General features: G+C 49.8%; 1 long non-coding RNA gene and 2 other non-coding genes across 3 annotated transcripts in view; 2 read left to right on the top strand and 1 right to left on the bottom strand.

Moving 5' to 3' along the window:
• The window catches only part of LOC115660628, a 49,839-nt gene extending 27,330 nt beyond the window's left edge, over positions 1-22,509 (bottom strand). The window contains exons 1-2 of the long non-coding RNA XR_004002864.1: positions 22,414-22,509; positions 12,906-12,987 (exon numbers count right to left, since the gene is read on the bottom strand). This is a non-coding gene — a long non-coding RNA (uncharacterized LOC115660628). The remainder of the gene's footprint in view (positions 1-12,905; positions 12,988-22,413) is intronic.
• On the top strand, positions 510-581 carry TRNAP-AGG. Its single transcript has one exon. It is a non-coding gene; the product is annotated as a tRNA-Pro (tRNA).
• On the top strand, positions 5,300-5,371 carry TRNAP-AGG. The gene has a single exon. It is a non-coding gene; the product is annotated as a tRNA-Pro (tRNA).
• Positions 22,510-26,069: the final 3,560 nt, after the last annotated feature.

The following is a 26,069-nucleotide window of genomic DNA, read 5'->3' as shown; positions in this document are numbered from 1 at the left end:
GGGACCAGCCCCTGGAAATGACCTTCCTCCTCCAGGCCAGCGTGGCCTTTTACCAGCCCTCAGATTTGGTCTAAAGAACAAACGCAAAGGCAGAGAGAAGGAGACAATAGTGACATTTCCCTTCACATAGATGTCCCCCCGCTCCACAGCGACCTGCTCTGGAACTGGCCCGGCCTCGAGTCTAGATTTTAGAGGCTGAAGATGGAGACCTTTCCCCAGTAGCTGCAGTGGCTCAAAGCCGTAGCATCGCCAGTCTTGTGAAGGGGCTAAACTGTAGCCAGGTAAATCACATTTACAATGGAGTTTTCCATCCCGGCAGCTTCAGCGGGGTGAAAACCCCAGTGTAGCGAAGGTCATAAATTGTTCCTCAAGTGTGTCTAGGAGCCAGGGGAAAGAGTCTAGGGAACATCCTGCTGCCAGATGTGTGTGGAAAGTAATATGATCCCTGAGTGCCAAGCCAGCCAATGGCTCATCTCTAAAAACATCTGGAAGAAGCACACTGTTCATCTGGCTCGTTGGTCTAGGGGTATGATTCTCGCTTAGGGTGCGAGAGGTCCCGGGTTCAAATCCCGGACGAGCCCTTCTTTTTTCCCAGCACAATAGCAGCAGTGGGACGGAAGAAGATTTTGCAGAAAACTGACTTTCCCCACATAAATAATGTACGGAAAGTAAGTGAGACTTTTTATCTACAATTCCTCAAGGACAGAAAAACACTTGCCATTTTCCATTGCAACCCCACCCTGCAGCACCGCCTGCTAGCTGCCCAAGAGAATGGGTTTTCCACGCCCTGCCCTGGGCAGGGGCCGAGCACGACTGGCTGGAGGGGAAGGGGTGCCTGTGACGCAGCAAAAAAAAGTCAGGTCCATGACCAAACACTTGCCAATCAGCTGTAAAACTTTCCTCCTGGAGAGCAGCACGTGGCCAAGGAGAGCTCGGTTGTTTCTGATCTAGCCAGGTGGCTCTATCTATTTGGCACAAGCAACGGAGACGCTTTGGGCCCGATGTTCCAGGATCTGAACACAAGATAGTGTTGGCCCCGAGCGGGATCTGGTTCAGAGGGGCGAGGGGCAGAGCATCACACCTACCCAAAGGGAGCGACGCCTTGCTTAAACCAGGGAAGAAAGGAAAGCTGTGGGCTCGGGTGGCACCTCCCAAACCCAGACACATACTTCTAGACCAACAAGGTATCCAGGAAGACAGGGCGCTGGTGGCTTTTCTGAATGTCCCGCAAGCCACACAGAGACCGACGCTACGTATTAATGTGCTCAACAGAGGCACAGGAGGGTTCCCATACATTGACCCGACACATGGAATACAGTCAGTATCCTCGCACCAAAGGCGTCATTTACATGAAAACCTGCAGCCGCGTGGGGAGAGGGAGACTAACTGGATATTGAAAGCAACATTTCTCAGTAGACTTAATGAGCCTCTAACCCTGCCCTGCTCCCTCCCTGTGGGGAGCAGGGGCTTTAACTCAGCCTCTGACCTCCCAGGAAAGCTACAACTGCCTTGGCTGGAGCAGGAACGTAAGCTGCGTGAAGAACCCCGCAGTTTTCAGTCGTGAAGAGAAGGCCACCACGGAGGGTCCCCAGGATAGATTCCAAGTCTAGCTTCAGCTTCCAGCCACTGGGTCGTGTCAGACCTTTCTCTGCTAGACTGAAGAGCCTGTTGTCAGATACTTGTTCCCTATGTAGGTTCTTGTAATTGTAACCAAGTCACCCCTTGACCTGCTCCTTGTTAACGCTTTGAATCAAACACTATAAGGTGTCTAATCTAGACCAGACTGGTTTTTGAAAGAGACGCTCCATTTCCGACAGGAGACATAGCCACCTGTGGAAGCAGGTGCCCTGGAGATGGCCAGGGGACACACACACCACCTGAGAATCTTGTTTCCAGCGGTGCAAAGAGCAGGGCAGGCGGGGAGCACTCTCTGATGGGCCTTCACCCCGCAGAGCACTGGGAGTCTGCAGAGACCCCGCAGGAGCAGCCAATGAGGAAGTTGTGAGTCTCCCATGGTCCCTTCCTCCTCTTCCCACAAGCTTTTCAAGCCTGACTCTTCCCAGGTTTCACTCCACAGAAGGAAGAGACTGAGTGAAATCAGGTCTGTTTTTTGAGCAGACTCGGTTTTTGGAAATTCACCTTCCTCCCCTCGCCCAATCATTTGCTTGATGTCTGCGGGGGCCTCAAGTTTGCTTGGATCAGTCCCCCTTGGTAGATAGTAAAGGCTGAAGAGTAGATCTGAAGTGTCTCTAGCTCTGTAAGCCATAGCCCAGAGCTGGAGAAAGGAGACTTTTGTGCTGCTGGCAGACCAGATACCAGCTCCTGTCAACATTTTCATGTGAACACAGACACATACATGGCTAGGATCAGTCTGGCTCAATGAGTGTTAGATTCATAGACTTTAAGGTCAGAAGGGACCATCATAGTCATAGTCGGACCTCCTGCACCTCGCAGACCACAGAACCTCCCCATCGCACTCCTGTAACAGAACCCTCACCTCTGGCTGAGCTCCTGACACCCTCAAATCAGGGTTTAAAGGCTTCGAGTTACAGGGAATCCACCATTTACCCTAGTTTAACCCTGCAGTGACCTGTGCCCCATGCTGCAGAGGTATTAGAGTTATGAGAATGTGCTGAGGATTTGGCTACACTTGCAGCTGTACAGCGCTGGGAGTTACAGCTGTCTCCGTACAGCTGTGTAGGGAAAGCGCTGCAGTGTGGCCACACTGACAGCTACCAGCGCACAGTCGTGGCCGCATTCGCAGCATTTGCAGCAGCATTGGGAGCAGTGCATTGTGGGCAGCTATCCCAGCATTCAAGTGGCTGCAACGTGCTTTTCAAAAGAGGGGTGGGGTGTGACAGGGAGTGTGGGGGAGAGAGAGAGAGTGGATTTTTGGAGCTGACACTGTGCCAGCAGCTGTCTCGCAAGTTCCGACCCCCACCCCTCTCTCATTCGCTAAATGCAAATAGCCCTCTTTGTTTTCTTTCTCACAGACCAGATAAGCAGCTACTCCAAAATGGACACCCCCCGCCCTCCCCACACAGACACTGTGCTGCTTCTCTCCTCAAGCAAACACTAGTTGTGGCCCTTCCAAAGGGATCCCGCTGCCTGCCTCGTTCACAGCAAACAGGAGCTGTGTTTGGTTTTTAGATAAGCAGCTCCGGGAGCCCCGAGTTCACAACAAAACAAACAGAGGCATCACAACAAAACAAAGAATGTTAGCTTTCCTTAAAAGCATTATGGGAAGGTTCCGGAGGTCAGTTACAGCGTAGTAAGATACAGCGCTGTATGTGCCTTGCCAGTGTGGACGGGGAGTGAGTTACAGCGCTGTAAAGCTACCAACAGCGCTGCAACTCTCCAGTGTAGCCAAGGCCTGAGACGTTGTGGCAGGCTTAAGAGTTGCTGCCGGCATTAATCTCACCTGTAACATCTGTCTCCCGTATCATCAGGTCATATCTGAGTGTTTGCCTTGTGAGCCTGTGTGAGAGTGTAACTGACCAGACAGGAGAGAGGCGTTAACTCATGTGAAATGCTGGTCTCCAGCAGAAGGTGCTCTGCCCTGCCCCACGAGGCGGCCCAGAGACGCCAGACAGATGATAGTGCAACATTAAAGAGGATGAAAGATTGTGTTGTTTCCTCTGCTCCCTCCCCCATGAAGATGAGCTGTGTAAGTGACAGGGGCGGCTCCAGGTATTTTGCTGCCCCAAGCACAGCAGGCAGGCTGCCTTCGGCGGCTTGCCTGCGGGAGGTCCCCAGTCCCACGGATTCAGGGGGGTCCGCCGAAGCCACGGAACCATCGGACCCTCCCATTTGTGTATCTACCTGCTTTAACCTTGTAAATCACTTTCCCGTTTCCTTTCCCTAATGAATAAATCTCAAGACCATTTACTATAGGATTGGCTAAAAGCATTGTCTTTGGCGTGAGATCTAAGGTGCAGCTGACCTGGGGCAAGCGACTGGGGAGTAACCTGAACGTTGCTGTGATCTTTGACGTAAGAGACCATCTGTCACAAAGAGAAACTCACTGGGGTGGCCAGACAGATCGGCGCACCCCCGGGGACTGTCTGTGACACCATGTGAGGGAGTTTACACTTGATAATTGGTGAAACCGAAGTATAGAACTCACCACCAGACTGAGGTTTGCAGTGACCGGATTCCCCCTCCCCACGATGACCCAGCCCCCCCGGCAGCCCCCTCACCCCTCTTCCCTGCAGCCCGTTCCCTTTCTCTCTGCACTGGCATCCTCCGGACCCTCACAACTTAACCTGCCTCCCCCCGGGCTGAAGCAGGGGAGGGAAAGGAGGTGCTGGGGGTGCAGGGGATTCTGATGATGAGGTGTCACAGGTCTCCAGGATTGGGCTCCGCCCCCAGCCTTGCCACAGTCTCTTGGAGGAGTGGGCCAGCCCCCCAAGGGGTCTCACTCTTCCTCAAGGGTCGGCCACGCAGCCTCACCACCTCCTAGACGGACGCTCTGGGGCTGCAGCCCACCTGCCTCCCACCGTGACCTCTGCCTAGTGAGGCAGCCTGAGACAGAGACTTGGACACTGCCTGGACCGATGGACCTCGGCCAGCGTTCACAGTGACACTCACACGGTGACGCGCTGTCACAACCGTCGGGTTTACTAGTCACCTGGCGCACCGTGCAGGGCTCCCTGAGGTTAGCCCAGAGAGCTGGAGGTGGAAGCATTGTCCAAGCCCATTCCGGTCACAGTCTGAGCTTAGGTGAGTGCCACAGGACATGCCTAGCGGTGCCTGGCATGGGAGCCCCTCTGTCTCCACCCCTGTGCCCACGAGGAGCTGCCCGGGCGACTGCTTCCCTCCCAAAGTTCAGCCATATCGTTTGCTCCCGGAGCTCCGGGTTGCCTTGGCTGGACGGCAGGTGAGTGAGCCCCTTTGTGCTGGGCCAACCCTATTTCCTACAGCCTTGGGCACCGCTGTCCTGGGCCCCAGGATTTGGACTGTGCAAAGCAATGTGCAGGGTGTGAACACAGGGTGCATTCTGCCACAGCTCCCCCCTCGCAGTGCGGCCCATCGCAAACGCAGTATCGCTCCTAAAGAGAGACGCAAGCAGCGGGCCCCTTAAGCAGGCAGGGATTGGGTTTGTGGGGGCTCTGGCTTGCTTGAAGTGGCTTGACTCAGGGTCTAGTGGATGCTGTGTCTGAGCCACCCAAGGTGGAAAGTGCCGAGGCGCCGGGGGAAGAACTGTGCAGCTGCTTGAACCTCAGAGGCCACATGGTCTTGTGGTTTCCAGCACTGCCAAGGTCTCCTCTAAGGCATGTGGCAGAAACATTTCCCAGCTGGCTTGTTGGTCTAGGGGTATGATTCTCGCTTAGGGTGCGAGAGGTCCCGGGTTCAAATCCTGGACAAGCCCATTTTTAATGGTTGGGGGGGACCTGCCAGAACGAAGCCACTTCCCCCAAGAAGAAAAGCTCAGTGACAAGGAGGAGAAATCTTATTGCCTAAAACCCACGGCAGTGCCCAGCCTGACTGCCAAGGCCACATCCCAGCTGGAGGGGGATGATTAACGTTCCCCCACTGCAAATGTTTTGGGGTCTCCTCCTGCCCAGCCAATCTTAGAGCAAAAGCCCTGGGTGGCCCTTAGAGTCCCTAAGTGCCTCCCCCACCCCCAGGTTGCTCTGACACCACACGCTGCAGGTGGCTGGTTTCCATCGCCGGCTCCGCTACCATTTCTATTCAGCTGCCAAAGCCAAGCTGATCTCATGGGTGGGAATGTTTCAGCTGGTGCCAGTCAACAGGCAAAGGAGAGGCGACCCCGTGAGCTGTGATGTGGCCTTGGAAGCCAGGTCTGGGCACCGCTGTGCTATATCAGGGTCATAAGGGTCCCGCCGCGCCGGGCAGCCCCGTGCCCCCATCACATCCCCACAGCGCCAGGCAGTCCCATGCCCCAGTCATGTCCCCGCTGCGCTGGGCAGCCACATGCCCCCATCACGTCCTTGCCACGCTGGGCAGCCCCGTGCCCCTATCACGTCCCTGCTGTGCCGGGCAACCCCGTGTCTCCGTCATGTCCCCGCCACGCTGGGCAGCCACATGCCCTGGTCACATCCCCACCACACCGTGCAGTCCCATGCCCCAGTCATGTCCCCACCGCGCCGGGCCGCCCTGTGCCCCAGTCACGTCCCCGCAGCACCTGGCAGCCACGTGCCCCCATCATGTCCTTGCCACACTGGACAGCCCCGTGTCCTGGTCACGTCCCCGCCACGCCAGGCAGCCCAGTGCCCCCATCACGTCCCTGCCGCGCTGGGCAGCCACATGCCCCAGTCACGTCCCCACTGCACATGATCGGCCACAGCTGCAAGCTATCACACTTACAATCCTACAATCTCTTTTCTACTAGCTGCACCTCTTACCTATTTACCAGGCTACTGGAAAGTCGGGCTTTGGCCATTGTTTTACGTCCTTGCTCGGAACAGACCCCCAGCCGAGCATTCTGTGTGCCACGTGCACCGACTGAAACACAAACGATTGCCCTGAGGAGGCCTGGGATGTGGCACTGCCAGTTGTAAGACCAATATGTGTGAACCTAACTCACTGGACGATGGGGCTGGACACGTTTCTGAATGGGCTCCATGATGGGGTTGCCTGCAGCAGCAGCAGCAGACTGGCTCAGTGACCCAGGCCGTCCCTTCCCGTCCTATGCCAGGGATGGAGGAAACTTCTACTGAAACCGGCAATTTTTCATTTGAACACTAACAGGACCGTTCCCCACTCCTGGAATGCCACGGCTCACCCCACAACTGCAGGAATACTCTGGCAAGCTCTGCCCACAGGGGAGCCCCAGTACTATGCAGGAGAGGCTGTGAAAGGGGATGGGGCTTCCCGTGCACTCTCAGTTCCCTCCACAAAGAGTTGCTATCACCAGTCCCAAGATACAAACCAACAGGTGTGTGATTCTCTCCAGTGCCACAACTCAGACAGTCCCATATGCTGCACTCCCTGGGGCAGAAGCGCATCTCGGGCCATTTATCCTATTGCCCGGTACGAACTATCCTCTCTAGTTATGTCTGTGCTTTATGAGACAGCGGGACAAGGACTCAGCCTGACGAAGATGCTAGGAAGACCAGAGTTGCTGAGATGCACAAAAGCTTCCCATCTACTTTCTGTACCATTCATTGTATTCTATACGTCTGTCACACTCCCTCTTATTCACCTCCTTTCGAATGTCACAATCCCAGTTCATTCAATCTCCGCTCCTAGGAGCGTGTTTCCAGGTCCTTGGTCACTTACTGCCCTTCTCAGAACCGCCAGTTCTGCAATGTCCTGTCTGAGAGGGGCCGACTAGCACTGCAGATGGCACTCAGGGGAGGCGGAGCAGATAAGGCCTTGCGTTTGTTTTCGGTATCATTCTCCATCCCATTCTGTCAGTGGCCCTGGAACACTTTTTATAGTGGGGGGGCTGAAAGCCAGCTACCGAAACTGTAAACCAGGGGTCGGAAACCTTTCAGAAGTGGTGCACCAAGTCTTCATTTAATCACTCTAATTTAAGGTTCCGCGTGCCAGTAATACATTTAACGTTTTTAGAAGGTCTCTTTCTATAAGTCTATAATATAGAACTAAACTATTGCTGTATGTAAAGTAAATAAGATTTTTTAAATGTTTAAGAAGCTTCATTTAAAATTCAATTAAAATGCAGAGCGTGCCATAGGTTGCCCACCCCTGCTGTAAACCGTGTGCGCGTCAAAAAGTGCAATTCCTGCTCACACCACATGGGAGCAGCACAGCTTCAGGATTCACAGAATAATGCCAGCTTCGTCCTAGGGTGACCAGATGTTCCGATTTTATAGGGACAGTCCGAATTTCGGGGGTCTTTTTCTTATATAGGCTCCTATTACCCCCCGCTACATCCTAATTTTTCACATTTGCTGTCTGGTCACCCTACTTTGTCCTGACAGCACCAGCAAACTTTTTACAGTGAACCCCAGGGATGCAGCAGCTGTACCCGCCGCACCCCTAGGTCCTGTGCATTCATGCACATCCCAACACCTCGTTTGCTTTTCTGACCACAGCTGCCCACTGCTCAGTCTGCAACAACACCATGGTCCCGTCCTTAATGGATACCATTAATTTAGAGCCCTGTAAGGTGTATGAGTAATTTAATCTTTTCCCTCCAATGTGCAATGCTTTGTGTTTGTCAACACTGAATTTCATCTGCCGTCATGGTGCCCATTTCCTGGCTTGGTTAGGTCTCTCTGAAGTTCCTCACAGGGCTCTCTGGCCCTGGCTAATCTAACTAATTGTTTGATGATGTAGGTTATGCATCAAATTGAAGACTTAAAGTTAGCTTGGTTTGGTTAAGGAAATATGTGTGTGTTGTAAAGAAAGCCCCTGAATAGCAAGCAGAAGGAAGGCCTTGAAAATAAAGAGTTATAAGGCCAGAAGGAACGAAGAGGGAGGACATCTGGTTCCAACAATAACTAATAAAATGAGGGGAGGTTTCTAAAAAGGCCTCTGACTGATAACGGTGACGGCAGATGGTTTTCAACAAGACAAAAAGAATCTCTCTTAAAAGGAGCCAACATGGACCTTCCTGCCCACCTACCAGAGTTCTCTCCTATGTAAGCCCAGGTGCAATGAAAAAAGCCGCAGGTCAGCCAGGAGGGGAGGAAAGGAGGTTGTGAATGGTCTCCAGTCTGTTTTAGTGGATGTCAGTCATTGGCAATGATCTCACTTGTTTGTTAAAGGGTATAAAAAGGAAAGTCTAAAGAGTTCATCGTCAATCCCTGCCTGATCATGCTGGAGCTGACCAATATGGCTGATCAAATGCTTGGCTTTTTAGTCTTGCTTAGAGCAATTCTGTAAGTCCCATTTGGCCGTTGGATTTAATAAAGGAATTACTGGTTAGATCAGGGTTTGGGGGTTTCTCATATTAATCATTTCAAACATTATTAATAATTCCAACAGTCAGCCGGAAATTTGGCTACCTCACTTCTCACCCTGTTGGTGTCACTCTGGCATAACCCTAGGTAACTCAGGAGGGTGGTAGACCACATGTGTCAATGAAGCCCTCCTGTTGTAGGCCTCAATGAACCAATGTTCCTCCATGTTAAACACTTTGTGTAACCTAGTGTAACCTAATATGTTAAGAGCTGTAAAATGTAATGTCAGCAGTTAGTTTTCTGATTGTAACAGCCAGTTCCCTGCTGTCACACACTGGAGCTAAATTGAAGCAAGTTTCAAGGCCGTTTTTAGATACAGCATACATGTCTCTGCAGCAGAAACGGGGAGAGGGAGGGGGAAGACGAAGGAGTGTGTGAGAAGAGAATGCTGCAGCCGGACAGAAGAGGGAGGGTAAACAGGGGATTGCGAGTCAGCGAGAAAAGTTCTCATGGGATATAAAGGAACAGACTGCTTCTTTTAGCTGTGCTTGATTTGAGGCATCAGCCTCGCAGCACCGCTTTGAGATCTCAAATAAACTTGTGTTTTGCTTCTCCACCCTGGTGTGTTCATTGGCGCTAAGCACTCTGGGCAACGAACCACTGTTGCTTGCCTCCGGCACTTCTGTGTCGGCAACAACCCTCCTTTCCAGCTCGTTCATAAATACATTAAACCGCATGGGACCGAGTGCAGGATCTTGGGCTGCCCCCATTAACCTTCTGCCCGGACTGAAACCCAATATTTAATGCTACTGCTCCCCTCCCCACTCAGCACCCAGAACCCCATTGTAGATACGTGCAGAGATGCCATGGGACGCCCACCCCAGACGGCCACCCAACACTACTCTGATCTGGCCTCAAGGTGAGATGGCTGATTTGGGAGACCAGGCCTGCGGTCTCTGTTCAACTAGTCAGTCTGCTCATCCCTGTCCAGGGAGGTGAATCCTGCGGAGAGCAGAGCCCTGTGACCCGAGCCAAACTCAGCAGGACCCGGCTACAAGTGCTGGGTTCAGGTCAGGTCTAAAAACCACCCGAAACTGTCAGGCGTGGGTGGGGTCAGCTCTGATCGCCCACCCCGGGCGGTGGAGTCGGGGTGACAGTGACGGCCACGTGCCCTGCTCCTGCCAGCTCAGCCTTGTGATGAGCCCCACCAGACTGCGCGAACGCCCAGAGAGATCGTGCAGCAGGGCGGGAGGTGGGTGCCAGCGCAGAGGTGGAGTTCTGGGGTAGGGGCACCAAGAACACACTGGTGTAAGGATCTAGGACCTGGGGCAGTGGGGCCTGCGTCTCTGACGCTCCCTCGTCACCACCCAGGGAGCCAGGAGAAGCAGCATCTCGCTAGTCCTTGGGGGGGGTCAGTTGCAACGCGAAGTCCTATCAGAGCACCCAAGGCCTGTGGCCACCTGATTGGCTCGCACCCGCTACGTAAGCCAGGAAGTGAGCTGGGTGGGATGTCCGGGCAACTGTGCAAACCCCCTGCTCTGCAGACCCTGCTCTTGCCTGTGTCTGGCAACCCACATCCAATCCTGTTCCTGATCCCTGCTCTGCTCCTGACTCCTGCCTCAGCCCTAGCTCCCCCCGGCTCCTGTACCCAGCCTGGTCCTGGCCCCTTCTCCGGTTCCTGCTCACTCCTGGCCCTCAGCTACCAGTCCTGGCTCCGACCCCCAGCTCCGACTTCTGACTCGAATTCTGGCTCAACCCTTGGCTCTGGCATTTGGTATCTGAGCCCGGCTCTGATTCTCGGCTTTGATTCCTGTTCTGATGCTGGCTCTAGAATGTGGCAGTTGGCTCTGGTTCTGAACCCTGCTTCTGTTTCTGGGCTCTCAGGAGGCAGATTTCATCATCTCCTTATACAGAGATAGATTTCCTTTGCAAGAGACTATGGCTAAGTCTACACAAGGAACTTCTGCTGGTATTGCAATGTTGCTAAGGGTGGTGGTGGGTTGGTTTTTTTTGCAACATTCTTACTCTGGTAAAAGTCCTATTGTAGACAAAGTTATACCAGCATGAAAGTGCTTTTGGCAGGATAGCTTATTTCCTCACCAAATCGGTAGAAGCTCTACCAGCAAAATTGGGGCAGTAATTGTGGATAAATAAACCAGTGATTAATAAAAGATTCAGGATTGTTTTTTTAAACGGAAAAGGCTGAGTTAAGTATAAATACTGAAGGAAAGCTAAGGCATACAAAGGAACAGGTGAGATATTTGGAGCACCCAGAAATTCTGGTCCCATTGTGCAAACATAGTAAGATCCCTGAGAGTAAGAGTTTATTAATGTCCCAAAAATTCAGTATCACGGAGTTGAGGTTGCCCAGTGCTGCCTTGTGCCCTTCCAGAATGTGGAGAGTGGCTGAACTTAAAACATCTGCAAACCAGAAAACAGAGTGGTGGAACACAACGGTCCTGCAACACAACCTTAACTCTGCCCCCTGGGTGATGACACTAGCCCCTGGGAGTGACTCAGTCATGAGGGTGCAGATGTTGGACTCCCAAGGGAGGTGCTGGATTCTCCATCTTTTGAGGTCTTCAGAGCCAGCCTGGTGGCCATTCTGCAAGATGCTTTAGCCAAATACACGCGATTGGGCTGGAGAGAGGGTAGCTGGGGGATACCCCTGGTCCATGTGACACAAGATGTCAGACCAGATGATCTAATGGTCTCTTCTGGCCTTAAAAATTTGTAACAAGTAGGTCTGAGGAAAAGAGACTTAAGAATGAATACAGCCAATATGACCAGATTGATCTGAAAAGCCTGAGAAAATTCATTGTTTACTTGGACATGAAAATTTACAGCAAATATTTGTTTTGTAAGTAAAATGATGCCAGTCGAACTGCTTTAGGGCAGCTAGAACGGACCTCTAACTACGACATCCCTACAGACCCATGTCAATGAGAACACATCTTCTGGAACATTCCCTGGAGCTCAGAGAAAACCCAGGAGACGAGTTTCAGTGACTGTGATGGTTTAGCCGAGGGCACACTCGAAAGCTACTGCAGCCACTGGACTACAGCAGCTTTCACGAAATGGCTCTGTAGCTTTTCCGTGACCTGGAGGGGAAAAGGGAAGAGAATTCCCATCCTCCCTCGCATCTGTGCACCATCCTACAGGCCTATTTGGCTGGGCCTTGACCATGTGTTCTTTCCTTTGGGCCTGGTCTTTCATCTTTCCCCACATAACCTCACTAGCCCTTGGTTCTAACCCCATCACTTCATTCAGAAGGTTTCCCTTCAAATTGTAAAAAGTCTTCAAAGAGTGAGAAGTAACCACGTTTTTCTATTCCTTTCCCACCTTCCATTAGGTCCCTTTTCAGCTCTGCCTTGAATATTGGCTTGTAACCAGGCTGCATCCCGGCTCTCGACGGGCTTGTCTACATGAACATTTAGTTCTCGGCAAGCTGGGGCGTGAATCCTGCACAAGCCTGCCACGCACTAATTGTCTGCACCGCTGCAGCTGTGCTGTAGGGTGTTAGTGAAGACGCTCTACGCTGAGGGAAAAGAGCACTCCTGTCGGACAATTAATCCAACTCTGCGAGAGGCGGGAGCTATGTTTGTGGGAGACGCTCTCCCTTTAACATCGCACTGTCCGCACCGGCGCTTGGGTCGGTATAACTACGTTGCTCACTGGTGTGGATTATTTACACCCCTGAGCGATGCAGTTATACCAAAGTAATTCTGTCGTGTCGATCCACCCTATGTCACCTAGGAACACAAGTCCTAGTCACTTCCAGTGGTCACTTCAGCGCTACTGAAAATCCCAGCCCAGCATTCTTCTGCTGCTTCCATCCCTGCATTTCTTCAGCATGATGAACATCATTACATGATCACCGGGGCTTGCGTCCTCTTTAGATTCCAGCTTTTCAAGGTCTTCTGGCAGCGAGTGACCAATCAAAAATAACTACCCTGTTCGAAATCTTCCCAAGCATGAGCATTAGTCTGCATAAAAAGCCACGTCAGTACTAAACTCAACCTCATCCTTTCAGTTTGGCAACAAGTTAGAAAGAAGGGTCATGCAACTTACAAGACAGAAGGCAGGTGAATGAACACACGGCTTTCTCTGGCAAGGTTCCCATTCTGCGTTCTCTTCAGATCTAATGCAAACCCTGTTTACAAATAAATAAATAAATAAATAAGCAGCGTGCTCAATCTAACATCACTTAGAATCCTCGTCACTGGACGTTTTTGAGGTCAGATGAACAAGGGTGAACGGATGTCGATTGTAGAGGGACAGTCCCGATTTTGGGGTCTTTTTGTTATATAGGCACCTATTCCACCCCATCCCCTGTCCCGATTTTTCACATGTGCTGTCTGGTCACCCTAAGATGAACACCTGTCAGGGATGCTCTTGGTATACGAGGTCCTGCCTCAGCAGACAGGGCTGGACTAGAAACCTCTCGAGGTCCCTTCCAATTCTAACGGTAAAAGTGAGCCAACGCTCCATACAATGACTCGCATTTATGTAACATCTCTTCTCCTGCAGGATCCCAAAGCACTTTGCAGCTGGGGTGCAAACGGCCGACAGCAACGATCTCATCGGCCACGCGGGTGAAACCACGGTGCAGTGCTGCTCGCAAACAGCCCCGTGTAGAACACAAATGTGAAGCACACCATCGCCAACTGAAGGAAGAACTCGGGGAATCAAAGGCAATTACCCTATTTGCAATGTGGTCAGAACACCCAGGCTAAGCCTCTGGTGTAAGTACAGTAAACTCTGAAAAAGTGGCCAGGATCCCAGCTTTATGCTTCATCCAAATGACACAACTCTGACTGCACAGTGCCACCCAGTGCTGTGGAGGGGCGAGTGTTTAATGCTGTGTTGGAGAAAATGGATCATGTTCATGGGTTTGACCTATACTGGGTGTGGCACAGGCAGACCAGCTGCCAGCTCATACCACAGCCCTCAGCCTCACTGAACACAAATGCAGAGCTGGAAACCAGTCTTGTGACCTGTGTGTTCGCATTACCGAAATAGATACCGGGTGTTAAATTGCTAAGAATGTGTTCAGTGTTTTGTAAAATGCTTGTAGGATGCTACATGTATTGTTCTCACTCAGCCATACCCCATGTTATAATGTAACAGCAAACATTTGCATTATAAAGCTCTGTGACACGGAACTCATCAAACATGGAAAAAGCCTTGTGAAACGAAAGTGATGGTCTCTAGCAAGAAGATGTTAAATCCTGTTCACAGAATGCAAATGAACCATTGTGCAAGACCAAGGATCAAAGTCTTTGCTAAGTGCATTCCCCCTCCCTCCCATCCCACGAAGAAGGGGCCTCCATGGGAACTGTTGTGATCAGCTGGGTTTCTTCATCTCTGGACTGCTTGGATTCTAATAGCGTGCAGTGCAGTTGTAGCCATGTGGGTCCCAGAATATGAGAGAGACAAGGCGGGTGAGGCAATATCTTTTATTGGACCAACTTCTGTTGGCGAGAGAGACGAACTTTTGAGCTGACACAGAGCTTTTCTTCAGGTCTGGTCTGAAAAGCTCTGCATGGTTCTCTTCTCTGGATTCAAACAGGGCAGAACAACTGAACGAGAAGACAGAGATTCCCAGAGTTACACTGGTTGGCCCTGAGAGACTTTTGGAACACTTACAGATTACTGCATCTCTGCTACCGTTTGAAATTATAGACCGTGACTCACCCTGTACATATAATTGTTACCTGCTTTAGCCTCTCAATATCCCTCTTTTCTTTTTTCCTGGTTTATCAACCTTTAAGTTATTTTATTACAGACTTGGCGACAGTCATTGTCTTTGGTGCGAGATCTAAGATACAAATTGGTCTGGGGTAAGTGACTGGGTCTCTTGGGACTGGGAGCAAGCTGAACATTTTGTGATTCTGGTGTAAGTGACCATTTATCACTAAATCCAGCTCCCCTGGGTGGCAAGAGACAGTGGAGTGTCCATGGGGCTGTATGTGACTCCATAGTAAGACTGTTAGGGCATGTCTACGCTTGCCATTTAAAGCAGAAAAAGTCCCTTTTTTGCGCAAAAACCGTGGGACCATCTACACTGGCCAATGACTTTTTGCAGTGAAACTTAGAAGTTTCACCACAGAAAGAAAACCACTTCCACGAGAGGCGTACAACTCTTACTGGTGATGCTTCTGCATGATGTGCAAGGGAAGACGATTCTTCCTGTTTACAGAGTTTTTAGCCTTCGGAGGATATCCCACAGTGCCTCGGCGACCACTCTATCCAGAAGCTCTGCTTCTCTGATGCCAGGTAAACAGACGTCCACCCCTCCCGCTGGAAAGCCCCAGGAACTTCGAAACTGCCCTTCCTGTTTTCTTGGCAAGTGCTCACTTCTCTGGCCAGATGACAATGGCTGCTCCACGGAGCGGAGCAATGCTGAACTACTGCAGCTGATCAGTGTTTGGGGAAAGGAGGCTATGCAGGGACCCAGGATGCCCCACAATCACCCATCCTCAAACTGGAGAGAGCTGTACTGTGGCAGAGCTGCCCGAGAGCTGCTCTTGTCAGCAATGGAAGTGCTGCTAATGTAAATACTCTCTGACCCCTGAGGAATGAAATGAGTACACAAACCAGCGCTTTACTTTCACCGGTTCCCTATCACTGGTGAAACTGACAGTGCAAAAACTCTGCAAATGTAGACAGACCCTAGTGATCCAGGAGTTCACATTTGTTACTGGATTGGTGAAATCTAATTACAGAACACACCACCAGTGTAGAGTGTCTGTCCTGCTTTTGAGAGTCTGCCCCGAGGTAGGCACTCACGGCTGTCAGCCACTCCAGACAGCGTGACACTGGGGAAATGAGTTGTGTTGGAAACATGCTAATTAATTAACAGGCTGTTAAACACACTTAGTACCTAGTTTAGAAAAAAGGGCTGTCTAGATTAGAGGTTTTGGTTGTGTTATTACTGAAGTGAACTGATTGCCAGTGAACTCAAATTAACAAACATGATTGTAAATGCTAGTGTAGATGGTCCAAAACCATTAATTCCAGGACACAAATGTTTGTTCATGGACCATGCTCACTCTAGCCTGAAGTTAACTGGCACAGCCAGGCACAAATGTGTGTGTCCTGTAATAAATACCAACTTGAGTTACAGCACAACCAAGACCCCTAGTTGAAAGAACTCCAAAGACAGTTGTTTCCAAACGTGTGAGCTGGCTGTGGTTAACACTCAATAGGGAGATAGACCCATCTCATAGAGCTGGCAGGGGCCTTGAAAGGTCATTGAGTCCAGTCCCCTACCTTCACAGCAAGACAAAGTACTGATTTTTTTTCCTTTTCCCCCCAGGTTCCTAAATGGCCCCTCAAGGGCTGAACTCACAGCCCTAGGTTTAACCCTAGCCCAATGCTCAAACCACTGAGCTATCCCTCCCAACCTTCTGAGTGTAGACACAATGCTGACCAGTGACACCTATTCTGGATCCAGCGTCTCCAGCGTCCAGGGATGCTGAGCCCAGCTGCAAGTCTTGCAGGGTCATTTCATATATAGCTATTACTTTAATGGTTACTTAACGATTATTTTAGTACGGTCATTCTCAGAACTCAGCAGTTTCAGGAGCCAAATTAGCGATCAGTATTACCCAGAAGAGCACTGCTATGGGTACCCGCATGGCCCCACAGGATGCCAACATCTTTATGGCTGACTCAGAACAACGCTTCCTTAGCTCTCGTTCATTAACGCCCCTACTCTACTTGCGCTACATTGATGACATCTTCATCATCTGGATTCATGGAAAAGCAGCCCTCGAGGAATTCCACCGTGATTTTAACAATTTCCATCCCACCATCAACCTCAGCCTAGACCAATCCACACCAGCGGTCCATTTCCTAGACACTACGGTGCTAATAAGCGATGGTCACATAAACATCACCCTATTCCGGAAAGCCACTGACCGCTATACTTACCTACATGCCTCCAGCTTCCATCCAGGACACACCACACGATCTATTGTTTACAGCCAAGCTCTAAGATACAACCGTATTTGCTCCAATCCCTCAGACAGAAATAAACACCTACAAGATCTCTATCAAGCATTCCTAAAACTACAATACCCACCTGCTGAAGTGAAAAAACAGATTGACAGAGCCAGAAAGGTACCCAGAAGCCACCTACTACAGGACAGGCCCAACAAAGAAAATAACAGAATGCCACTAGCCATCACCCAAAGCCCCCAACTAAAACCTCTCCAGCGCATCATCAGAGATCTACAACCTATCCTGAATGATGATACCTCACTCTCACAGATCTTGGGAGACAGGCCAGTCCTCGCTTACAGACAACCCCCCAACCTGAAGCAAATACTCACCAGCAACCACATACCACTGAACAAAAACACTGACCCAGGAACCTAGCCTTGCAGCAAAGCCCGATGTCAACTCTGTCCGCATATCTATTCAAGGGACACCATCACAGGACCTAAACACATCAGCCACACCCTCAGGGGCTCGTTCACCTGCACATCTACCAACGTGATATATGCCATCATGTGCCAGCAGTGCCCCTCTGCCATGTACACTGGCCAGACCGGACAGTCTCTATGCAAAAGAATAAATGGACACAAATCTGACATCAGGAATCATAACATTCAAAAACCAGTGGGAGAACACTTCAACCTCTCTAACCACTCAGTGACAGACTTGAAGGTGGTTCATCTCAATTGATTGGACTCTTCCTGTTGGTATGCATACTTCCACCTTTTAATGTTCTCTGTATGTATAAATATCTCCTCTCTGTGTGTTCCATTCTGTGCGTCCGAAGAAGTGAGCTGCAGCTCACGAAAGCTCATGCTGAAATAAATTTGTTAGTCTCTAAGGTGCCACAACTACTCCTGTTCTTTTTACTGTAGTGTGAATTCTTTGTTCATTTTCTGTAGTACTATATATTCATATTTAAACTGTATGACAGGAAATAACTTAGATTGGTTAATAATTAAATCACACTGTGTTTTATCATCACATGCTGCTCACAAGTCTGTCTGAGTATCACTGCTCTAGTAGAATAAGTTCCAGAGAGAAATGCAGAACACAAATTTTAACTATTTGTTCAGATTAATAGTTTTTAATGGAGTTCTAAGAAAGCATTAAAAGGCATTTAAAGGCGTCCACAGAAAACACCATCAACACCAAAAGTAACTTAGGCCTGGTCTACACTAGGGGGAGGGATCAATCTCAGTTATGCAACTTCAGCTACGTGAATAACGTCGCTGAAGTCGACATACTTAGATCTACTTACTTTGGTGTCTTCACCGCAGTTAGTCAACTGCTGACACTCCCCCGTCAACTCCACCTGCGCCTCTCACCCTGGTGGAGTACCAGAGTCGACGGGAGAGTGCTCGGGGGTCGATTTATTGCGTCTAGACTGGATGCAATAAATCAACCCCCGCTGGATCTACCACTGCCCGTCGATCCGGCGGGTAGTATAGACATACCCTTAGAGAAGCAAGCCACTTTTTCTCAAGAAACACAACGCTTCAAGACAATTGTTTTAAACATCAAAAATGTAAATCAGGATTTTTTTTAAGAGCATTCCACTCTTCTTAAACACACTATGAGCAGGTGCTTTCCTGACTCTATTTAAAAATACAGTCCACATAGTATGTAAAGTATGTAAAGACGTGTGTGGGGCAAGATTGCATTTGTTAAGGCAAGAGAGAGGGAGGTTGCAGCAATCAAGACATGAGATGATGAGAACCTGGACAAGAGCTGTAGCTGTATGAATGAAAAGGAAAGGCCGTATCTCAGGCCTGGTCTACACTACGCGTTTAAACCGAATTTAGCAGCATTAAACCGATTTAACCCTGCACCCGTCCACACAACGAGGCCCTTAATATCGATATACAGGGCTCTTTAAACCAGTTTCTGTACTCCTCCCTGACGAGAGGAGTAGCGCTGAAATCGGTATTGCCATGTTGGATTAGGGTTAGTGTGGCCGCAAATTGACGATATTGGCCTCCGGGCGGTATCCCACAGTGCACCACTGTGACCTCTCTGGAAAGCAATCTGAACTCGGATGCATTGGCCAAGCAGACAGGAAAAGCCCTGCAAACTTTTGAATTGCATTTTCCGTTTGCCTAGCGTGGAGCTCTGATCAGCACGGGTGGCCATGCAGTCCCAAATCCAAAAAGAGCTCCAGCATGGACCGTACGGGAGATACTGGATCTGATCGCTGTATGGGGAGACAAATCTGTTCTATCAGAGCTCCGTTACAGAAGACGAAATGCCAAAGCATTTGAAAAAAATCTCCAGGCTATGATACAGAGTCCACAGCACAGTGCTGTGTGACAAGCATAACGGAAAGCCAAAGAATCAAATGGACGCTCATGAAGGAAGGGAGGGGAGACTGAGGACTCCAGCTATCCCACAGTCCCCGCAGTCTCTGAAAAGTATTTGCATTCTTGGCTGAGTTCCCAATGCCTGTAGGGTCAAACACAGGGTATGTCTACATTACAGTTGTCCGGGGTGGTTCAGGGTATATCTCATCAATTTAGCCTCCATCCCCCGCCATGAAAGAAAAGGCGAAAAAATCGTTTCTTGACTTTTTTCAATGTTACCCTATGTCTACTGCATGCTGCTAGTAGATGGGGTGCCGCGGCACTGAACAGCAGCATCCTCTCCCCTCCCTTCCCCGGTGGCAGACGGTACAGTGCAGTAGGATTGGTAGCCGTCCTTGTCATCATCCCATGAGTGCTCCTGGCTGGCCTCAGATGCGGTCGGCCAGGGGCGCCTGGGTAAAAATAGGAATGACTCCCGGTTATTTCCAGCAGATGGTACAGAACGGCTGGTAATCGTCCTCATCATAGCAACTGGGGGCTGAACTCCATCAGTCCTGCCCCTTTCATGTCTAAAGAAAAGATTCTGTACTGCCTGGACTATCATAGCAGCGGGATGCTGGGCTCCTCTCCCCCCCACCGTTTAATGTCCTGCCTGGACTGTCATAGCAGCTGCAGGCTGCCTCCCCCTCATTTTATCTCACTAAAAACTCAGTGTTTCTTATTCCTGCATTCTTTATTACTTCATCACACAAATGGGGGGACCCTGCAACGGTGGCCCAGGAGGGTTGGGGGAGGAGGGAAGCAACGGGTGGGGTTGTTGCAGGGGCACCCCTAGAATGGCATGCAGCTCATCATTTCTGTGGGATCTGACATGGAGTGGCTGTGCTCTCTGGTACACTGCTTCTCTAGTACACTTGCCCCATATTCTAGGCAGGACTGACTCTATTTTTAGATACAACATAAAGGAAGGAATGACGGGGGGGGTCATTCCCCTTTTTGTCTTTGTGCCCCCAGCCGACCTCAGCAAAGGTCAGCCAGAAGCACCCATGACAGCAGCAGACGGTACAGAACAACTAGTAACCATCTCTGCTACCTTGCAAAGGCAAATGAATGCTGCTGTGTAGCGCTGCAGTGCCGCCCCTGTCAGCGGCATCCAGTACACATACGGTGACAGTGACAAAAGGCAAAACGGGCTCCATGGCTGCCATGCTATGGCATCTGCCAGGGCAATCCAGGGAAAAAGGGCGCGAAATGATTGTCTGCCGTTGCTTTCACAGAGGAAGGAATGAGTGATGACATTTACCCAGAATCACCCACGACACTGTTTTTGCACCATCATGCATTGGGATCTCAACCCAGAATTCCAATGGGTGGGGGAGACTGTGGGAACTATGGGATAGCTACGGGATAGCTACCCACAGTGCAACGCTCCAGAAATCGAAGCTAGCCTCGGTACATGGACGCACACCACCGAATTATTGTGCTTTGTGTGGCCGCGTGCACTCGACTTTATACAATCTGTTTTACAAAACCGGTTTATGTAAAATCGGAATAATCCTCTAGTGTAGACATACCCTTAGAGTGATTCTGCTGAAAGACTCGGCAACATATAAACCCCTGTCATTCCTTGGACTGAAGATTATAATGAGTTTTTCTCTGAAGAACAGTTCAGTAACATTTGTGGATACAAATAAGTACATGGATTAAAATGCTAAACAGGATCTGATTAATCAATGATGGGGAAGGCCAAGTGCGTTGCATAAACTGGTAAGACTAGAACGAAGGTTGTATGTAACTCTGAAATGTTCATAACTCTGAATGGAACATTATGGTTCTTTCAAAAGTTTACAACTGACCATTAATTTAATACAGTTTTGAAACTTTGCTATGCAGAAGAAAAATGCTGCTTGTAACCATCTTAATTTAAATGGAAGAAGCACAGAAAAAGTTCTTTCCCTACCGTACAAACCTGTATCACTATAACTACTTCCCTCAGGGATGTCAAAATCCACATCCCTGAGCAATGTGGTTATACCAACCTAACCCCTGATGTAGACACAGCTGTGTCGATGTGAGTGCTTCTCCCACTCACATAGCCCTCGTCCAGACTAACCCGCGGCATCGGCGGGTTAAAATCGATTGCTCGGGGATCGATATATCGCGTCTAGTCTGGACGCGGTGTATTGATCCCCGAGCGCGCTTACATCGATTCCGGAACTCCATCAATCCGAACGGAGTTCCGGAATCGACACGGAGAGCCGCGGACATCGATGGAGCGCCGTCCAGACTGGTGAGTACCTCGATTTTAGAAATTCGACTTCAGCTACGTTATTCTCGTAGCTGAAGTTGCGTATCTAAAATCGATTTTAATTCCTAGTCTGGACGTGGCCATAGCTTCTACTTCTCAGGGAGGTGGAATAACTATGCCGATGGGTGAAGCTATCCTGTCAGCGGAGCAGCATGTTCACTAATACGCTGCTGCAGGGGAACCGCACCGGTGTACACCCACAGTGGAGAATTAAACCCAAACAAGTCACAGCCTAAAGAAACAAGGAGGTGCGGGATGAAGAATGGGACTGTGACAACACAGGACTGAGTCATGTTTTTGTTGTGTGTCTTGCAGCTCAGTGTTTGGGAGGGGTCTTCGGGGGTAGATATTCACTCTCTCATCCTCCCACTCATGGTCCCCTGCAAGTGGCACACTAGGCCTTATGGGGACTCCAGGGCAGGAAGCACTTGGAGAAGAGGCACCAGAGTGGGCTAGGAAAGAGGGTTTCTACTGTTAAAATTTGGGGTTTTCTGGGGGAGGGGAGGGAATTCACATTGTGTCTTATATAAACACATGGGGGGGGGTCTCCACCACCATCCAGTAGCCTGGGGAGGGGCTCCTCCGTGCAGATCTGCACCATTCCCGGCGGGGGAGGTGGGCAGCATGGTCCAGGGCAATGCCCCCTCCCCCCGACCTCCCATCTCCGGCCTTTTGGGGGAAGGCGAGTGGAAAGTTAACATGGCCTGTCACAGCCTGGCAACCGCCCCTGTAGGGAGGGGGGTGCATGGGGGCCCGGCCAGCTGCTGCTGGGGGCTCCCGGGCAGCGCAGGGACACGCGGTGCCCCACCCCGGCCTCTTGCAAACCCGGAGTTCAGGGACAGACCCTGCAGGCTGCTCTGGAAAGCAAACCCTGCTGCCCCTGCCCCTGCCCCTGCCCCGGCCCTTCCCCTGCCCCACTCCGGGTCCCGGGGCGGCCGTGCGCTGGGGCCGGACCGCGGGCACTCACCGGGCCGGAGGGGAGCGCAGCCACCGCGCGTCCAGAGCGCGCAACGGCGAGGGCCGGGGGCGGCTGGTTTCCTTCTGCCCCAGCCCAGTCCTGGCCGGTCCGCGCCTGTCCGCCCGGGGAATCCCGGCAGGGGCCCGGCCCCTTCCCAGCTCCCTCCGCCCCGGGGCGCGGCTCCCTTTCCCAGCGCCGGACCTGCGCCCCTGGCCCCGTTCCCGGAGCGCACCCAGCGGCCCGGCCTCCGCGGGGCGCGCCAGGCTTCCCGCTGCGCCATGGCACAGCCGGGGGCCGCACAACCCATGGGGGGGGGGGAGCTGCAGCCCCCGACCCTCCCATCGCCCCCCCCCCGCCAAGTGCATGTCCGCATCTGCCACGGTTAGGGCATCTAGCGTCATAAATGGGGGGGGACTCGCTATTCTCACACCTACATGGTAATGTACAAATATTATTTTATTAAAAGTCTTTCTCCACCCACCCCCCCATCTGATAAAATCTCACCAAGAGACGAGCAAAGATGAGCCAGGCTGCTACCAGGTTAACACTTTCAATTTGTGTAGTTGGCACCTCTCCGTGCCACGGGGCGATATCTTTTATTGGACCAAGTATCAGGGGGCAGCCCTGTTAGTCTGGATCTTTGCTGCTTTTATTGGACCAAGCTCTGCTGGTGAGAGAGACAAGCTCTGATGCTCACCCCCAGCCAGACCTGAAGAGGAGCTCTGGGTAAGCCTGAAAGCTGTTCTCTCTCACCAACAGAAATTGGTCCAGTCCAAAGTATTCCCTCCCCCATCTTGTCTCCCTAATATAGAACCATAGAATATCAGGGCTGAAAGGGACCTCAGGAGGGATCTTGTCCAACCCCCTGCTCAAAGCAGGACCCATCCCCAACTAAATCATCCCAGCCAGGGCTTTCTCATGCCTGACGTGAGGTTCAGCCTTTCAAAGGGACACTATCAAATTGAAAACCTCATGATGCCATGCTGACTTAACTGCTCCTTTTTTCCAAAAGGATTTCGGACAGAGGAGCATGTCTTCTAATCCTTACATCCCCTCTGCAGCTAAAAAGAGGGGACAGAATTGTTTTAAATGTGACAACAGTAACAAACCCCACCAGCAATAAGGAACAATGGAGAGTGTAACCAAGAACAAAACTTGACAGGCAAATTGGATTGCTTTTTTGGGTAGAATTACAGGATTAATGAAAGAAAGGAAAGTGGTAGCTGTGAGACTTTTGTAAAGGATTTGTTATAATAACCCATGTGTATTCAAGTAGCAGACAGGAGACCGAATCAGAATCATGCCCCCATTGTACTGGGTGTCAAATAAACAGTAGGGCTGTCAAGCAATTAAAAAAAATAATCGCGATTAATTGCACAATTAAAAAAATTAATCGCGTTGTTAAACAACAATGGAATACCATTTATTTAAATATTTTTGGATGTTTTCTACATTTTCAAATATATTGATTTCAATTATAACAGAATGTAAAGTATACAGTGCTCACTTTATATTTATTTTTATTACAAATATTTGCACTGTAAAAACTAAAAGAAATAGTATTTTAAATTCACCTCGTACAAGTACTGTAGTGCAATCTCTTTAGCATGAAAGTTGAACTTACAAATGTAGAGTTATGTACAAAAAATAACTGCAATGAAAGATAAAACAATGTAAAACTTTAGCGCCTAGAAGTCCATCGGTCCTACCAATCGCTCAGACAAACAAACTTGGTTACAATTTGCAGGAGATAATGCTGCCCAGTTCTTGTTTATAGTGTCACCTGAAAGTGAGAACAGGCATTTGCATAGCACTGTTGTAGCCAGCGTTGCAAGATATTTATATGCCAGATGTGCTAAAGATTCATATGTCCCTTCATGCTTCAGCCACCATTCCATAGGCCATGCGTCCATGCTGATGACAGGTTCTGCTTGATAATGATCCAAAGCAGTGCAGACCGATGCATGTTCATTTTCATCATCTGTAGTTTCCACATTTGAGTGTTGCTCTTTTAAGACTTCTGAAAGCATATACAACACCTCATCCCTCTCAGATTTTGGATGGCACTTCTGATTTTTAAACCTTGGATCGAGTGCTGTAGCTAGTTTTAGAAATCTCACATTGGTATCTTCTTTGCATTTTGTCAAATCTGCTGTGAGAGTGCTCTTAAAACAAACATGTGCTGGGTCATCATCCAAGACTGCTATACCATGAAATACATGGCAGAATGCAGGTAAAACAGAGCCAAAGACATACAGTGCTCCCCCAAGAAGTTCAGTCACAAATTTAATTAACGCATTATTTTTTAACAAGTATCATCAGTATGGAAGCTTGTCCTCTGGAATGGTGGCTGAAGCATGAAGGGGCATATGAATGTTTAGCACATCTGGCATGTAAATACCTTGCAACACCGGCTACAAAAGTGCCATGTGAATGCCTGTTCTCACTTTCGGGTGACATTGTAAATAAGAAGCAGGCAGCAGCATCTCCTGTCAATATAAACAAACTTGTTTGTCTGAGCGATTGGCTGAACAAGGAGGAGGACTGAGTGGACTTGTAGGCACTAAAGTTTTACATTGTTTTGGTTTTGAGAGCAGTTATGTAACTAAAAAAAAATCGACATTTTTAAGTTCAACTTTCATGATAAAGAGATTGCACTACAGTACTAATATGAGGTGAATTGAAAAATATTGTTTCTTTCATTTATCATTTTTACTGTGCAAATATATGTAATAAAAATATTAATATAAAGTGAGCAGTGTACACTTTTTATTGTGTTGCAAGAGAAATCAATATATTTGAAAAAGTAGAAAAACATCCGAAAATACTTAATACATTTCAATTTGTATACTATTGTTTAACAGTGTGATTAATCACAATTAATTTTTTTAATTGGCACAAATTAAGCACTGCCATTACGTCACCAGTGTCATGGGCAACAAACAGGGCTCCCTAAAACTGGACAGGCGCTCTCCAACACCAGGTATTGCATCCTCAGCCGTTCCTGGATGCCCAGGTAGCTGCAGTGGCCACGATTCCTTATTATCTACATTTGACCAGTTAATTGTAATCCTTTTCCCCTCCCGCCTTGAATGCAGGACCTCACCCCAGTGATCCAGGCCTTGTCATCACGAGACTGGGCTGTGGCCAAGGGCTCTGCTCGGGGTGACAATTGACGGCAATTAGAAACTTGTGGCTCGTGCAGAATGCAGCCACCTGCTTGTTAAGGAGCATTTCTTGCTCAGAGCAAATGACATCTGGACCCTGCGCTGGCCTCCAGTTTCTTTCCACATGCAATTTAAAGATGTGGATTGTAACCTATAAAAGCAGCATTCCACACAGGGATGTGAGAGTCAGAAAACACAAATGCAGAAGACCTCCCACTCTTTACACTGGGCCTAGCCATGCTCCCATTTAAGTGTGTGTCAAAGCTCCCCCCACCTTCAATGAGAATGGAACTGGCCTCCAGAAGACCAAACAAGCAAGTGACAGTAAATCAGAGATTAGAATGAGGCCAGCGCTCTTGAATTTGCCAGTGCTCCTATCAGACCCTGGGCTGACCTGGAATTGAATGTGTGGCAGGCAAGCCCAGGAGGAGTGTATTTCGTCCTACGGTGGTTTGGCTCGTACCTGTCCATACAGAATATGGGGATCCCCACTATGCT

This window comes from Gopherus evgoodei, chromosome 1 (assembly GCF_007399415.2).
Source record: "Gopherus evgoodei ecotype Sinaloan lineage chromosome 1, rGopEvg1_v1.p, whole genome shotgun sequence".
Lineage (NCBI taxonomy): Eukaryota > Metazoa > Chordata > Testudines > Testudinidae > Gopherus > Gopherus evgoodei.
Note: the sequence above shows the minus strand (reverse complement) of the source record. Positions and strands in the feature narration are given on the sequence as shown.